The sequence below is a fragment of the Schistocerca nitens genome, chromosome 4 (genome assembly GCF_023898315.1).
Source record: "Schistocerca nitens isolate TAMUIC-IGC-003100 chromosome 4, iqSchNite1.1, whole genome shotgun sequence".
Classification (NCBI taxonomy): domain Eukaryota; kingdom Metazoa; phylum Arthropoda; class Insecta; order Orthoptera; family Acrididae; genus Schistocerca; species Schistocerca nitens.
Window position 1 is genome coordinate 955,810,963 of NC_064617.1, and position 18,014 is coordinate 955,828,976.

Below are 18,014 nucleotides of genomic sequence, written 5' to 3' on the forward strand. Positions count from 1 at the left end.
GGTCATAGGGCCAGTAGTGACTCACGAATTCCTACATTTCTACGGAATCCAAATGGATCTTCCCTGATTTCAGCTTCAACCATTCTTTCCATTCGTCTGTAAAGAATTCATGAATTCATGTTAGTAATTTGCTACCGTGACTTATTAAACTGACAGATTGGTAATTTTCATGCCCGTCACCACCTGCTTTCTTTGGAGTTGTATTCTTCTCGAAGCCTGCAGGTATTTTGCCTGTCTCATATGTCTTGCTCACCAGATGGAAGAGTTTTGTCATGGCTGGCTCTCCCAAGACTATCAGTAGTTCTAACGAAATGTTGTGTACTCCCAAGACCTTGTTTCATCTTAAATCTTCCAGTGATCTGTCAAATTCTTCATGCAGTATCACATCTCCTATCTCACCTTAATCTACACCCTCTTCCATTTCCATGATATTTCCCTCAAGTACGTCACCCTTGTATAGACCTTCTATATGCGCCTTCCACCTTTTTGGTTTCCTTTCTTTGCTTAGAACTGGGTTTCCATCTGAGCTCTTGATACTCATGCAGGTGGTTCTCTTTTCTCCAAAGGTCTCTCTGATTTTCCTATAGGTAGCATCTCTCCAACCCTAGTGATATATGCTTCTACATCCTTACATTTGTCCTCTAGCCATCCCTGCTTCGCCAGTCTCATTTTTGTGACGTATGTATTCCTTTTCACCTGCTTCATTTACTGAATTTTTATATTCTCTCTTTTCAAAAGTTAGATTCGATATCTCTTCTCTTACCCAAGGATTTCTACTAGCCCTTGTCTTTTAACCTACTTGATCCTCTGCTGCCTTCACTATCTCATCTGTCAGAGCTAGCCATTATTCTTGTACTGTATTTCTTTCCCTTGTTCTTGTCAATCATTTCTTAATGCTCTCTCTGAAACACTCTACGACCTCTACTACTTTCAGTTTATCTAGGTCCCATGTCCTTAAATCCCTACCTTTTTGCAGTTTCTTCAGTTTTAATCTACAGTTCATAATCAATAAATTGTGGTCAGAGTCCACATCCGCCCCTGGAAATGTCTTACAATTTAAAACATAGTTCCTAAATCTCTGTCTTACCATTATGTAAGCAATCTGAAACGTTCCAGTGTCTCCAGGTCTCTTCCACATATAGAGAGCCTTCTTTCATGATTCTTAAACCTAGTTTTAACTGTGATTAGCTTAGGCTGTGTGCAAACTTCTACCAGGTGGCTTCCTCTTTCATTCCTTACCCCCCCAGTTCATGTTCACCTACTACTTTTCCTTCTCTTCCTTTTCCTACTATTGAATTCCAGTCCCCCAAGACTATTAAATTTTCCTATCCCTTATCTATCTGGATAATTTCTTTTGTCTCATCATACATTTATTCAATCTCATCATCATCTGTGGAGCTAGTTGGCATATAAATTTGTATTACAGTGGTAGGCATGGGCTTCATGTCTATCTTTGCTACAATAATACTTCCGCTATGCTGTTCATAGTAGCTTACATGCATGCCTATTTTTCATTCATTATTAAACCTACTCCTGCATTACCCCTATTTGATTTTGAATTTATAACCCTGCACGCACCTGACCCGAAGTCCTGTTCCTCCTGCCGCTGAGCTTCACCAATTCCCATTGTATCTAACTTTAACCTTTCCACTGCCCTTTTTAAATTTTCTAACCTACCTGCCTGATTATGGGATCTGACATTCCACGCTCCAATTTGTAGAATGCCAGTTTTGTTTCTCCTGATAACGGCATTCTCCTGATTAGTCCCTTCCCGGATATCCAAATGGGGGACTATTTTACCTCGAATATTTTATCCAAGAGGACACTACCATCATTTAACCATACAGTAACGCTGTATGCCCTCAGTAAAAACTGCAGCTGTAGTTTCCCCTTGCTTTCAGCCGTTCACAATACCAGAACAGCAATTCTGTTTTGGTTGATGTTACAAGGCCAGTTCAATCAATCATCCCGACTGTTGCCCCTACAACTACTGAAAAGGCTGCTGCCCCTCTTCAGGCCACATGTTTGTCTGGCCTCTAAACAGATGCCCCTCCATTACAGTTGGACCTACTGTACAGCTATCTGTATCGCTAAGACATGCAAGCCTCGCCACCAATGGCGAGGTCCGTTGTTCATGGGGGCAAAGGAAGCGATAACTTTTTTTTTTCCAAAGGCTCTAATTATTTTGGTGACATCAAGTTCTTTCTCAGGAATAGGATAGACATTTCATGTTTTTTTGTTGAGGGGTAAGTATTTTCTAATTACTGCATCTACTAGCAGTTGCAAGTATACACATGGTGCCCTGCAGCTTATGTGAATCTCAGGAACTTAATAGGCTTCATAGGATTAATTTTTATGATTTATTATGCTGGACTAGTAACAGGCCTCATGGCCAGTTTCTGTGACACTATGGAAAATGATTCCGAATGTTAAAATATCCATGGTTACACACTTTGTCAAGTTACTTAAGACTGTACCTTTTTCTGTTTATCTTCTAAAGATGTGTCCTTTGGTTTAGGAAACTGTAAGTTCAATAAAAATAACATGTTTACATGATTATGTATTCCTGAGTACTGTTGTTCTGGGTGTGAGTACTTTGTGTCACAGCCATTGTTTCCTTATAATTTTTTTTTAATTCAGAAATGATAAATGTATACAATAAAATTATAACCTTACTACTGTGATGTTCTTGAAGCATGACAAGAGAAAAGTTATTATATGCATACGTTGTCAAACAATGGTTACTAATTGCAGAATTTTTTATTAACTTTCATATGTTCTTTACATGATTATTTAATGGCAGGATAAATACAGTTCTTATATTTTAAACACAGCAGTCCTCAACTGCAGTTAAGAGCCAACATCATGAAATGAAACAGACATGCCAGTGTTGATTCTTTTTTTTTTTTTTTTTTTTTTAACGAGTGCTTTGGTTTTATCAAAATTTTACACATTATGAAAGAATAACAAATTGTAGAAACAAAGAATTAATTATGAAACAATTCATCTGACATTGATGGAGTTCTCTCATAAATAACCACTCCCAAAGATTCAATCTCAGTTCTCATTGAACACAATTTGACACCATTTTTATTTGTTAACAATGAAGGAAACCACACCACTGTAAAAATAAAAGATACATGAGGCACTTACATCTTAAGAGATTCAGTGCAACTCCTTGGACAGACTGAAAAGTTGTGCCCAAAGAAAATGTGATATTCATCACACCTCATTTTATCTGACAGCAGAAGCTTTCAGTATTTGAATGTTTCGTTTTTTTACTTTTTCTGAAAGAAAAATTCGTTTCTAAATTTATTATCCTTTTCTACATAGTTTTCCAACTGAAGAGACTTGGCTCAACTGACTGAAAGATCTCGCTCAGAAAAGTTGGAACTTCTATACCCAGTTTTTCCAGCTTTTTATAGCACAGATCTGTTTGTACTAGATCACATTTACCACATACTGTAAGGAAAAAAGTACAGATTTTTTAGCATTTCTTGTTGTCAGATGAGACAGTTTTGTAAACAATATAAATACTTCTGGTGGCAGATTTCATAATACGAATTATGTGTCAAGCAACAAGTGAATACAAAAAGGTTTGGAGAGGGTATCTAATGTATAAGGTAGAAGACTACTATTCTTCTTTATACTCCCTTTAATGTATTTGATGTCATATGATTTCTGGCTGTTCTTATTTGACCAATGGGAACACTGAACGTTAATACTTTGTTTGACAATGAAACACTTTGTATAAGCTAATAAGCATATATAAATGATATGTCTGAATATTGCTTACATAACATTCCAGTCATAGTTCATGCTTTTGCAACCCAAACATGGATGAATCTCAACATGCAACAATATATTAGACTAACTGTAGGAACAAAGCAAGGACAAAAAGTGTAGTAAATATGGGCTCTACAGTGAATACCTTAGGAGCTAGGAGCACTTTTCATCTTCACTACTGGGAAACAAATCCCATTTACTGAGCACCTGCTCATAGCTCTTAAGGTAGCAATTTTGGAGTCCATGTTTACTAGACTTTTTCCTTGTGTGGGTCAATGCTATCACCTCTTAAAGTTTGCTGTTGGAGGTCTGGTATACATGAGACAATCAGCACTCTCAAAAGCACCCCTTTATATACAATGCCACAGAAAGGCACTGCACCACTTGGCTTATAAAGTTTATATGCATAGTAGCTATTTGCCACTTACATTACTGTCACTAAAATCCCTGAAACAGAGGTCAGCCATTTATCCCAGAAAAAAAAATTGAATTATCTGTGAACATTATAGTCATTAAATGTCAACAGAAGCTTTTCTTTGTATGAAATTCAAATCAATATGAATATCTTAAACAATTTGTTTCGGTCATTGGAGTTGCTGCTAGTAATGCACATCTTGTAGTTGGTCTATCACAGCTCTTTTACCACAGGGAAAGTCAAACACAGCCTTGGTCAGGTAAAAGCTTACCTAAAATATTCTTCAATGAAAGTATATTATTAAACAGGCAGAATTTGTGATTAAGTAATAACTTTTCATTCTGCCCTTAAATGGTATTGCAAGCTTTCCCAACACTGTAGCTCAAAAACAAGCAAATGAAATTCCAGAAAAATGGGTACAACAGTTCCTACCAAAAGTAGAGAGCATACTAAATAAAATAATTAAACAATTGATCTCAAATGTAACATAGCTTTCCCTTGGCATTATCATGCAGATTAGACACAAAGGACTCTGCTGTGTCCTCATTGCAGGATCCTCACTAAAATCTAAAACAATTTACACAAACCATAAAAAAAATTAAAATGATCAGACAAGGATCAAGCAAATCTCAAATTAAGGTTAAAGTAATTGGCCACCTCAACAATTTAGCACAAGTATGATGAGGCTTACAGTTACTGCAACTCTTTTGGGCTTTTGGAAGTCCTGCAGTTCAAAACATTCTTAGATAAAATGACATGGAATGTAGGTTTACTAGAATAGAAGATCTTTAAAATGTGGCAGAAATGAAGAGAAATTAATGTTTTTGCCATACTGTACCACTGCATATCTATCTAATGCTTTTTTTGTCCTTATGCAATTAGCATTCACTTTGATCATCAAACTATACCATGACAACAATTACTGGAAAAAAAATCATGTATGTGGAAGCATTTATCATTTGTAAATAATTAAAAGTGTTAATTAGCATGAGAAATGCTTGTACATGGAAGGAAGTCATGCCTCAAAACAGCAATTTTTTGACAACTAGACCAATAGGTCTCACTGTTATATGAAAGTTCAAAAGTAAATCTTTCCTTTTTCCTACTAAAAAATTTAAAGAAAATCAATTGATATCTTTTTTAAAAACACTGAAATACAATTCACACATGTCAGCAACAATCAACAACATCCCCATGAAGGTAAATGTGTGTACAATTTTCAGAGCAACATGTCTAATATTCATCTCTCTCTAATGATACTTATACTGACCAAACATTGAAGCCTAACCTTTTCAAATATTAGAAGATGTATGAAGTTTGACTGTCTATCATACCATTCAAGAGTATCATGTTGGTCCTCAGAACGCTAATTTTGTTAGTCGCCCGGCAATAAAGTTTTACTTTTGGTTTTACAGAGCATTGTCTTTTGGCATATGAGCACTTAACCATACGGAATGTAACCTAGGCAACAATGAGGATTCACTTTAAGGGGTTCTTCATTTCACTGGTGCCCGGTTACACAAAATCCTTGTCACAGATAGGTATCGCAGTTCTAGATTTCACACCATATTTAGTTTCAAAAAGTTACTGTGAAATTAATTTTTTTCAGTACATATGAGATGTTACAACCTCTTTCTACATATGCATTCAACATATTACAGGGATTAAGTACAATACATGGTATGCTGCAATGACAGTAGCAAACTTCAACATGAATGAGCCTTCCACAATATGTTGTTATTCAATGACAATGTGAAAGTAGTAAATTTCAGTGAAAATAAAACTGTTTTATCCAAGATAGAAGCAACCTCCAAGTGTATTCATGTGTAAGTATGGGACAAACTGAATAGTCTTCATCTTCTACTACTCCTTCTTCTTGAGGCAGTTGCAAAGTGATTCACTTGTTGTTTGAAAATTATTCTTTAACGCAAGAGAATATAAGAGAGTGATGAATAAAGATTAAGGCCACACAACATGACTCAGTTTTGGGCAGCAGAAAGCTATGAAAGAAATCAAAATATTATGAAAGACGTTGTCCACACTACATTCTCCTCCTTATCTTTATCTTTTCATAGTATGTCCAGTATGAATAACTCTTCTTTAAAACAATCTCTGGTTGATCGTGTCAATCAGGTTTATCTATCAGTTCAGCAGAATTCTGCAAGCAAATATGTCCTAACCGCACTGCTACCCTGTCAAAGAGCTCATCCAAATTTCTATGTAAATGTTTAACTTCATGTTCTACTTAAGGTGCACTTAGTTTTGTAGTTCACAATAAGTTATGCCCTCTTCATAACCTCTCAAGGAAATAGCCACAACAAACTTTTTTTTTTAGTTCAAGTCTCTCTCTCTCTCTCTCTCTCTCTCTCTCTCTCTCTCTCTCACACACACACACACACACACACACACACACACACACAATTTTTTGCAGCCAAAAATAATAAAATAAATTCTGCTAACAATGATGCCGTTTTTGTAGTACACACATGATTTAAAGAAGCATTCATACATAGTTAAGGCACTGTAATATTTAGTTAGGTAACATAGTACAGTAGAGTACAAGCAAGAAATGTACAAATAAATTACATTTTGCCAGTTATTAGTATTGTATCAGTATGGCTACAATTAAATGACAACATGATATATGTAACGAGTGTAATGACTTCAGACTTTTCAGCATGACAATCATTTTTCTCTGATTTGGTCATACTCTAAATAAAAAGAAAAAGTTATGCCAAAAATTTTAATGTAAGATAGCAAAAATAAATAATTATAATTAGTTCACTGAACAGGACAACACACAGGTAGCATGTGAAATTATTTTTATTCAAATTTTGTAACAGTTTGCTTTCAAATACATCTGACATGCATTTCCCTAAAAATCAAAAAGAAGTCACTAATAAATGCCTAGAATTTATTGGGTCATACCAGGTTTTCACCAAGTGCAACGGTACAGAACTGAAGACATTACACTTGAAACTGACAGACGTAAAATTACTTTTGGAACAGCTGACCTATGAGCATTTTTGCCCAAGGCATTTGCTATCTGTTGACCATTCTCTGTTGCTTATATATCAATGAAAATAAAAGATCAAAGATTCTGTACATATTTCATTCAGAGCACCATTTTAAGTTTAATACAATTTTTTAACTGAACAATTTTTTTCCGGCCCCATTTTATGGTCCCATGCACATAATGGGATACATTCCTGAGTTGCAAGCTTGAAAACCAAAGCACTGTATGATGTTGGCTTTTACATTGCAGATTGTTTCCTGACTTCTCAAACTCAGTATATAAATTGAATACATTATGCATCAGGATAAAGAAAACAGCCACAAAATGTGACTTTAAATGTATACAGTTTAAACTCAAGTGTTGTTTTCACTACCTAAATCCAACAGGCCAGTACACAATATTTCATTTATTTATGGAACTCATGCATCAAAAGATCATATGAAACATTTGATAACATTTCAAATTCAACTTTGGAGTCAAATTTCACAACCTTCAGAAAGAGATTCACAGTCAGTTAACATTAGCAATTGACACAATATATTAACACTGCTTCTCATGTTGGAAGCACTCTGCTTCATACAGAGAAACAACATTTTCAACTGGCTAATAAAATATATAAATAAGCTTTTATGTTGGATGAAATAATTCACCAATATGGCAAATAAAAATAAGAGATTCTTGACAGATTTGTGGAACAAAGACATCCTTTCACAAGACCATAAATGTTCTGCATTTTATACAACATATCTCATAAAGAAACATATATAAATACTTAATAGTTTTGTATCACTCTGAGCCCTAAATTTTAACTACAGCAAAAGATTTCAAATGCCCTTATTACTGTACAACAAAATAAATCTCATATATTGACAAAAATTTCATATAAATACTGTACATGCTTTACACACACACACACACACACACACACACACAGGAAATCAAAGTGGCTGTTTATGTTCAAATATAATACAAAATAAATTCTTTGTACAATATCATAAGATATACAAAAGATTTTACACACACAAAATCTGTGATGATTCTGAAATCACCACATATAAATGAAGTAGATTACAGCACATCTTGCACAGGAGTGTCACATTCTTATATAATTTAATTACACTTAATTCGTTGTCTCAGACATTAAATACAATAAAATTCTCTACAGCCTTTTTTCATAAAAAACATGAGATAAATACGACCTATAGATTTGTCTTGCCTCACTATAGTAGTGGAAGTAAATGACTGGAGTAGGAAAGGGGGAAGGGGGCAAAACTGCAACATGCTGGTCTCATATTGCAAGACATGTAGTAGATAACGTAGTGGTCTTTATATCCCAAATTGCAAATCAATACGTGTAATTGATGCCTTTTGCACTGTAAAACACTAACATAAAGAAGCCCATCACTATTGTTTTCCCAGATGACTTCATATACGACTGTGAGGACTAACAACTTTAAGACCACCTGTTATTAACACAATCCAGTTATTCAACAAAAGTTGACATTGGTCTATATTCAATAAAATGCAACAGCCCCCTGAAGATATTTTTCTCTTTGGGTTACTAACAGTAAGGACATCTTGTAATAATATAAACATATTTTACACACTGTTGTGGTTCTACAACTATTTAAAACATTATTCTTCTCCCAAATAAACACACTTGGGTTTAATAATAATTTCCCATTTATTTCTTAATGGATGGCAAATGAAGTTATTTGCAAGTATCACTGCTCAAGTTGTCCCAAATTTTAATGAATTAAGTATAACAGACCTAGTTTTGTACATCAAGGTGGGAAAAATTGAAACAAACAATGTATGATCTACAAATTTCATAAGATCTGTCAGCAAATTATCACTGCACAGACCACAAAATATCAAGCACCACTCATACAAATGCATAGAAGATACAAGAAGTACACATACAGAAGTTCACATATGAACTGTCTTCTGTTTTACCTGGTTTTCAGAGAAAAAAATGAAAAACACGCGGGATGGGCAGAAGTGAAAGACAAGGTAACAGAATAGGGAGCACTTAGAAGGGGCATGTTTCAGGAGTGAAAATACAATTTATACATATATATATTTTATATAAAAGAGGCGACATATTATTACCACTAGCATCCAGATCTAACTGTGGGTCAGAACACAGGTTTCACAAACTTCCAATGCTTGAAGAAACATTATTTCCACAGCTGCCACTTTGACTTTTTGATATGCCCATCTTGGTGTATCTGAGAATAAATAAATAAATTGCATAGAATGCCAAACTACACTGATACACAGCAGTTACATAATGGTAATGAGTGAATATTATTATCTGCTACATCAAAACTAACTAACATAACACAATGTGCAAATCATTCCTCTCTCTAGATCAAATAAGTTATGAATTTAGACTGTGAAATGAAGTAAATTATTCAACACTGTTTGTTAAGAAGTTACTTGCTGAACTTTCTAATTTTGTGAGCTAAGCTAATGGATCAAAATGGAGTAACACTTTAAATTAGTTGTAACTTCTCCCAATCAAAAGAAAATATGTCAGCTATACTTTACACAATTTTGACACTCTGAAGCTTAGCTACAACTCACTGATTTCCAAAATTGTAATTATTTAAAGAAAACAAATTCACCTTCTAGGCATAGTCGGCTGTCAATATTGTAGTGATACATCCCATTCCTTGAATGAGATGTATCACATCCTTAAATACATAGTTCAGAGAAAAAATGTTCATGACTGTAGTCGATAAGTGGTGAGCACCCCACTGTTGGCAGGTATTTTAAATTGTAGATGTTGATACCAGAGTGACTATATGGAAACATATGGAAGTGTATAGAATTGCGTAGCTGACACTCAACCCTACCTGCTGAGGCAGAGATACAAGTTCCATGGAGTGGGCAGTGTGGAAGAAAGACCTCCATCAAATCCAAGAATGCAAAATGTCAAAGGTCATAAAGGTATTGTTATTTTTAATTATCAAGTTTCGTATCAACTCTATTATTTACGTAGTACCGAGAGGTAGTTACGAGTTGGTAGCTGTCCTCACTTATCATGTATCGAGTTTTAATTTTGAAGATAATATAAGAAGATGAACTGCATCTCACTTCTTATTTATGTGGTGGAGTGAATGAGAAGTTAATTTTCAACAGCTTTATCTGGGAGCCTGTACAAAGGCAAAGCCTGAGCCAAGTTGGAGGAAGAAGGCACACGGACTCAGGCCACAGTCTAGCTGGACCCTGATTAATAAAACTTAATGGTGACCAAATATTCAGTAAACAACATCCATTGTATATAAAATTAATGTTCAGGTGGCAACTTACTTAGGTGTTTGGTGCACGAGGTGAAGTATAATAAACCACAATGAAACCCAAGCTGACCTGGGACACTTCAATATACATGCATACTGTCCACAAATTAGGTCTAATACATACTCCGCAGTGACTATATGGGGCATGGTAGAGAATACCTTGTGCTACTGTTAGTCATTCCCCTCCTGTTCTATTTGATAAAGGAGTGAGGAAAAAACGTCTGTCTATATGCCACCGTATGCAGGTCCTAATTTCTCTTCTCTTGTCTTCATGGTAGTTAAGTGAAATTTACATAATGGCAGTAGAATCTTTCAGTGGCCAATCACAAATGCCTGTTCTCTAAGCTATTTCAATCACGTTGTGCAAAAAGATCATCATATTCTCTCCAGAGATTCCTATTTAAGTTCCTAGAGCATATTCCCATTTTGTTCACAGAGCCTTTCCTTAACACTTGCATATTGATGAAACACGCCAGCAAAACATAGCAGTCTGCATCTGAAATGCTTTAATTTCTTCCTATAATCTGACTTTGTGGAGATTCCAAACACACTAGCAGTATTCAAGAATGGGTCACACAACTTTCTACAAAGAGTCTCCTTCACAGATGAGCTACATTTTCCTACAATTCTCCCAATAAACTGAAGTTGACCATTCACCTTCCCTACTACCGATCTCAATGTGGTCATTCAGTTTCATATCACTTCGCAGTCTATCACCTAGATATCTAATCGATGAGACTGTGTCTAGCACCACATCATTAATACTGTATTTGAACATTACAAGATTATTTTCTGTGCCCATCTACATTAAATGATGTTTGCTACACTCAGACCAAGCTGCCATTCACCGCACGAACTACAAATTCTACCTAGATCATTCTGTATCCTCCTCCAGTCGTCCAATGATATGTTTCCCCATTCTCTGCAGTGTCATCAGCAAACAGTCAGATTGCTGTTTACCCTATCTGTCAGGTTATTTATGTACTTAGAGAACAAAGGCCAGCCATCCTATCACACTTCCCCGGGGCATTTCTACCATTATCCTTGTTTCTAATGAAGACTGACCATCTAGGACAACATACTGGGTTTCTATTACTTAAAAAGTCTGAGCCAATTGCATATCCGTGAACCCGAATGCTTTCCAGAAATCGAGGACCATACGATCTAATTTTTGTCCTTCATCTATGGTTCACATAATACTGTGAGAGAAAAGATCAATTTGAGTTTCACATGAGCAATGCTTTCTAAATCCAAGCTGATTTGTGAACAGAAGCTTTTCTCCCTTGAGGAAATTTATAATATTTGAACTTCCAGAAGAATTCTACAGTAAATCAACATTAATAATATTGGATGGTAATTTTGTGGATCTGTTCTTTCACCCATCTTATATGTGGGAGTCACTAGCACTTTTTTCAGTCATTTGGGGATTTTTGCTGGACATGAGAATTGCAATAAATGCAATCCAAGTAAAAGATCGAAGCCAAAAGGTACACACTGTAAAACCAAACTGTAGTTCCATTCGTATCTGCCAACTTATTTGTTTTCAACTGTTTCAGTTGCTTCTCAATGCCAGGGATACCAATTTCTATGTCTTTCATAAGGGAGTCTATGTGACAGTCAAACGATGTTATCTCTCTGCAATCCTCCTGTGTGAATGATTTTTTTGAACAAAAGATTTAAAATTTCAGCTTTCTTTTCATTGTCTCTATTGTCACACCAGAGTGGTTGACGAGTGACTCAACAAACAGAAGCCTTTGACAATCTTAGTGATTTCATGAAGGACTACAATTTTCTCAGCCTCCCTGCAAGGTGTTTTGCTAACACACCCCCCCCCCCCCCAAACTCTGAGTTTGAAATGTATGTAAGAAGGGCAAACTTTTTGCAATTATGCCTGAGCAAATTGGGTTCAAAGATAGCACTTTCTCAATGCAAAGAATTTTAAAAGACGCTGGTTTCAAATGTGTTTTAAATGAAAGAAGTGACATAGAAGCAGCACAAACCCTTATAAAGATGCACAGTACAAGAGGAGCAGGTAGTTCTACAGTGTATTATGTTCATGCAACATGGGTGAATCAGAATCATTCCATGAATACCTGTTGGAAAATGAGGGGATGGTACTGACAGTTTTAAAGTCCCCATATGAAAAGGTTCTCCTTATTCTGCATGCTGGATTTTCTTCAGATTTGATTTCTGAGAGTAAACTTTTATTTAGGTGTAAGAAAAACAGTAGTGACTACCATTCGGAAATGAATACTGTCACTTTCAATAAATGGTTCAGTGCACAATTCTTGCCATACCTCTCTTCGAAGTCAGTCATTGTAATTACCATGCCAGTTATTGCTCAGCTAAAACAAAGAAAAAAACCAAGTACAGGCACCAGGAAAGGGGATATTGTGCTCTGCCTGAAAAACAAAAATATTCTGAACAATATAAGCCAGGCTTGTCCTGAACTCCTGCAGCTTGTTAATTTATAATAGTCACACATAATGTACAAATTTGACTTTCTTGCATGTGATTGTGGTCACACAGTTGGATGGTTTAAAAAGGTTTTTGCCAACATAGCCATTGCATTCATAGCACTTGAGAACTCCCTAACTTTTATTGATTGGGAACACACAGTCTATGAAGTATTCAGACTATAATGTCAACCCATTGCACAAGGAGTAGTTAAGCTATTCCCAGCATTTTGTATGCTCTAATTACTCTTGAGTATGCAGCCGGATAAATCCATCAATAACTCCAATATTTCAACAAGTAAACCACTGTCATTTTCAATAGGGAAATGCCTTAAAATGAAAGTGAGGTTTACCTGTTGATATATCAGTAGTTTTCGGCGTTATTGGGCAGCATTCTGTTGAGTTATACACAGAAGATGGTTAACTGTTTGGTTATTCAATGGATTGTAAATGTGTTCTCCCACTGTAATGTCGAACGAATTAATTTAAACTCTTAATGCCTGTTGACACTGAAAAATATAACAACATACTGACAACTTTAACAGTAGTCTTTTGCACCAACTTTGCTGCCATTAATTCTTTTTTATGCATAGTGATTTACATTGAAATTCAATGAAACACACCCACATACGCACATTATACACATTTAAAAATTATATTGAGTAGAAGCAGTTTTCAAATATAATGATTTCAGTTGGAGTTTATTTTGTTGTTATCACATTTTTATTTATAATATAGTCCAAATCGCAATAAATGGCAATTATTGCAACCATTTTCGAAGATGTGAATCTTCGGGTTTTGGCGGCGCAAAGACTGTTCCATTAAGTTTTGGGTGTGCAGCCGCAAGAATTATCCATCTTCTAATATTTCGGATGTATAACGTTCAGTCATCTTCAGAGTGAGCCGCAAGAATGTTATCCAGCCGAAATATAAGAAGAAGAAGAAGAAGAAGAAGAAGAAGAAGAAGAAGAAGAAGAATTCTTGCGGCTGCACACCAGAACTTAATGGAACATTTTCTAAGATTTTGTCTTAGACAATTGTTGTTTTGAGAAAAATTGTACTGGACATCTTCACAAAACTGCATCAGCTGTTCTTGCCTTCCAAGATCACACAGACAATTGCTGTGGAACAGTGGACACAACCGCAAGACATGAAGTAAGAGTTCTCTCATGTAGACGAGTGATCGAAATTGGTTTTAAAATGTATTATTCCCTCATGGATATGAATGTAAAATACGATGTACCGTAGGCAAATGAACCCGATTGTTGTCCACAGCAACACAGTTTGGCAGCACGAACTTCTGTTTGTCCGCACTCTGCCACCACGCGTGAGCAGACCTCACCCCCTCCACACTTTCCTACCAGTCTGCCTCCATGTGCAGAAGCGCTGTCCTACATGACGCAGGCTACAAAACTGCAGAAGGGTAGTTTGATCGCACCCCAACTGGTGCTACTAAGCAGCAAAGCATATTAATGCACAACCAGCACTTTCACTTATGCTGGTAAAGATGGGGAAACCACATCAACCAAGCATTGAAGACCAGTTCTAAAAAGCACTAAGTCTCCACCACATTGAGTAGTTGGTCGTCGAAGTACTGTTCTGGTTGCGAGTGAATGATATGACATTGACATAAGTGCATGATGCAACTCTTGGCAACTGAAAACCGAAAGCTGTGGATGAGAGACCATGACTGTGCCTTTCATATGGCGCCTTGCAGTCAACGGTGAGTGACACCCGTACTAGAGGAGCAATTGTAGAGGCAAAAGTCATCAGCACACAAGGAAGGTGATACTGAAGACCTCACAGCTCTGCTGCTAGACCATTGACAGCTACTAGAAAGAAAGGACACTCAGTACAGATCTCTGTGGGACCCCATTCTCTTGGATATGTGGGGAAGGGGGGGGGGGGGGGGGGACTGTGGGAACCACCAACTCAAACTTTGAAAGTACAGTGTGACAAGACTTTCTGGAATTAAAATCAAAAGTGGACCCCAGAACCACACTCATGTACGGTAGTAAGCACGTGGTGTTGCCATGTGGTGTCATATGCCTTTTGCAGGTCAAAGAAGATGGCTGTAAGATGTTGACACTGGGTAAAAGCTGTTCACATGGCAGACTCCAGGTAAAACATTATCAGTACTGGAACGCCCTGGCAAAAACCACCCCAGGACGGAGCCAGAAGACCCCAAGACTCAAGGAGCCAACACAGCCACCAGCTCACCATGCATTCGAGGAACTTACAGAGAACATTGGTGAGGCAAATTGGGCAATAACCTTCGGTCTCTAGAAGGGGCTTACCTGGTTTCAGTACTGGGATGATGATGCTTTCTTGCCATTGTGATGGCAACTTGCTCTCACTCCAAATGTGGTTAAAGATGAAACGAAATGACATTGACAATCCACTGAAGGGGCTTGATAATTTGGTTGTGGGTGTGCTCCAACCCTGAGGCTGTATCAGAGCAGTGGGCTTTGGGTGATTGGTGAGGGCTTCTCTGAATCAGTTTCAGGAAATGATGATGACTGCAAAGCCCTGTGACTGGCAGCTTGTGCCTCCTTCAGCCACTGGCTGATGTCCGGTTGTGTTTCAGCAGAAGCCTTGGAAGGAAGTGTCCAGAGGGACCCCTTCCTAGCAAGAGACCCCAGAAGAAGATGATGATTTGTATCCAGTTGGGAGGTGGGAATCAATGTTCCTAGTAGGTGGGAAGCCAACAATCCTGATATAGGTGTTGGGGGAAGCAGCAAGAGGCGAGCCCCCAACCATCAGGGGGCAGGCATGGTCGAGCAGCCCACTGTAGAAGATGTAAGGGGGCAGGAGTACCATCACCAAAAGGGGCGACATCATCACAGCTGGAGCATATGACACTGTTCTACATGCTGGGTGCAACCACTCCTACTACTATTTCGCCTCTTCGGAAGTCAGTTTGTCCATAGTCTTATATTCTTGCATTTTCTTCTCTCTGGAAAACAGTGCAGTCTGGTGTGCAGGGAAAATGGAGCTTTCCACAGTTGACGCTGATGGGGGGAGGGGCACACAGGGTGTTCATATGGAGCTGTCGTCCACAGTCTCTACAGATGGGGCTAGAATTACAAAGCGAAGACATGTGCCTGAATTTCAAATGCTTGAATCACCACATAGGGACGGTGGGAGGGGGACAACCAATTTCACATCGCATGAGTATACCATCACCTTGACATTTTCAGGCAATGAATTGCCCCCGAAGACCAAGATGGAGGCACCAGTTGCAACCCTATTGTCCTTTGACCCCCTATAGGCAACAGAAAGTGTACACCCCATGGCTTATCATCAGAATGCAAGAGCAGGTCACGGTGGACAATGATGTACTGAATCAGGAAGTGACAGTCATCGGTGTGTCACCCAGCTTGTTACGAGTGAGCAGCACCCATGACTGGGGAGGTGTGAGCACAAATCAAATGTTGCAGGGAGTATTTCTCTGCTTGCTGCTTAGCCCTGCATTCCTCCCATGGCATAGCCGGGGAAAGCAAAATTTGTATTCTTTATTTGCAATGTTATTCCTCCAAGGGATTATTCAAAAGCTAGACTCTGAAATGTATTATTTGAGGAAAAAAGTCCTTGAAACAGTAATTTTTCCAGAAAGTTATGTTTAAATGCAAGTTTAATCCTCTCGTGAAGTTCATTTTAATGGCAAACAATATTATTCAAAGGACTCCCCATTCCTGCTAAACTGTGTGAATTAAGCTATACACACAAATCAAGCATGCTTGCTTTGGTATTAAATTATTTTGCTTATGTGAAGCTAGTAGTGAGTATTTATGTAACTTTATAATTTACCCTGGGAAAGACACTACATTTGAACCCCAACATAGTGAATATCCTCTAGCATATTAAGTGGTTTTGTCTTTACCTCATACATAATTTAACAAGGGATATACTATGTTTACTGACAGGTTTTATAGAAATCCTCAGCTGTTCGACTTCCTCTTTTTTTAAAACCAATGCATTGGAAATGCTATGATTAACAGGAAAGAAATGCCAACAGCTTTGAAGGATCAAAACTTGAGAGAGGTACTGCTAATACCTTTTATAGAGGAATATTGATAGTGATGCGAACGCGAGATGAGAAAGATGTGTACATGCTTTCCAGTGTTGACAGTGACCAGTTACACCAAATTGAGAAGGAAGAAATAGTGAAAAAGAAGAAGAGACGGAAATACAATGACAGAGTGGGTAGCACTGATTTAATTGATCAGTACATGACAAATTATTCAGCCACAAGGGAAAGTCTTTAAAAATGTTATATGAAACAGTTGCCATTTCACAGATATAGCAGCTCTAAACTCCTACCTCATACTTGATGGAAAATTTGGAGACTTGACTTTGAAATTAATCTCATTGAAAGTTTGCTAGGAAAGTACAGTGTCAATGTCAACTCAACCTCTGAGCACAGGAAGTTGGACAACCTTGCCAGGCATCAGCCCTAAGATGATTGGTGGGATGACATTATCCAAAATATTTTCCATCCGGTGAGAACACAGCAGGCGCTGACATGAAAATGCTGAGTGAGTTGCAGCAAAAGAGACACCAATGGGATCAAAAGTATGAAGGTAAATGTGTGCATTGTGAAGAGTGCAAAGTTGGGCTATGTACATTACCATGCTTTGAATTGTACCTAATTTCTAATAAATTTATTCAAGGAAACTGTGTATGCATTGGCTCCACCAATAAAATCCTTCCTCAGAATAATAGAGCAAATAAATAATAATTTTTATTTTTACAGAAACACTGCTACTGTGAAAAGCTTCGAAAAGTTATCTAATTCCAGTCACAACAGTCATTTTATTTGAAAAACTCTTAACACAGTGCCAAGGTCACTCGGCACTACAAGTGGCTCAAGGTCCAGAAATAATTACCAGCACAGGAATAGTTATAGGAGCACGCAATTATGCAGCTGCAACAATAGCTCTGCATCGACAACTTATCATCACAGTAACAGCGCAGCCAAGCGGTTAAGAGAGCAATGTAAACATTTTTAATTTGTATAGGAGCAAAAATTACCA

The 18,014-nt window shown here is 37.3% G+C and overlaps 1 protein-coding gene across 2 annotated transcripts in view; it reads right to left on the reverse strand.

Annotated features, from left to right (window-relative positions):
* Window positions 1-8,887: 8,887 nt before the first annotated feature.
* The window catches only part of LOC126253629 (TBC1 domain family member 12-like), a 355,671-nt gene continuing 346,544 nt past the window's right edge, over window positions 8,888-18,014 (reverse strand). For both annotated transcript variants that reach the window (XM_049955110.1, XM_049955109.1), the window contains exon 10: window positions 8,888-9,448. The gene's annotated coding sequence lies outside the window, so the exon portion shown is untranslated. The remainder of the gene's footprint in view (window positions 9,449-18,014) is intronic.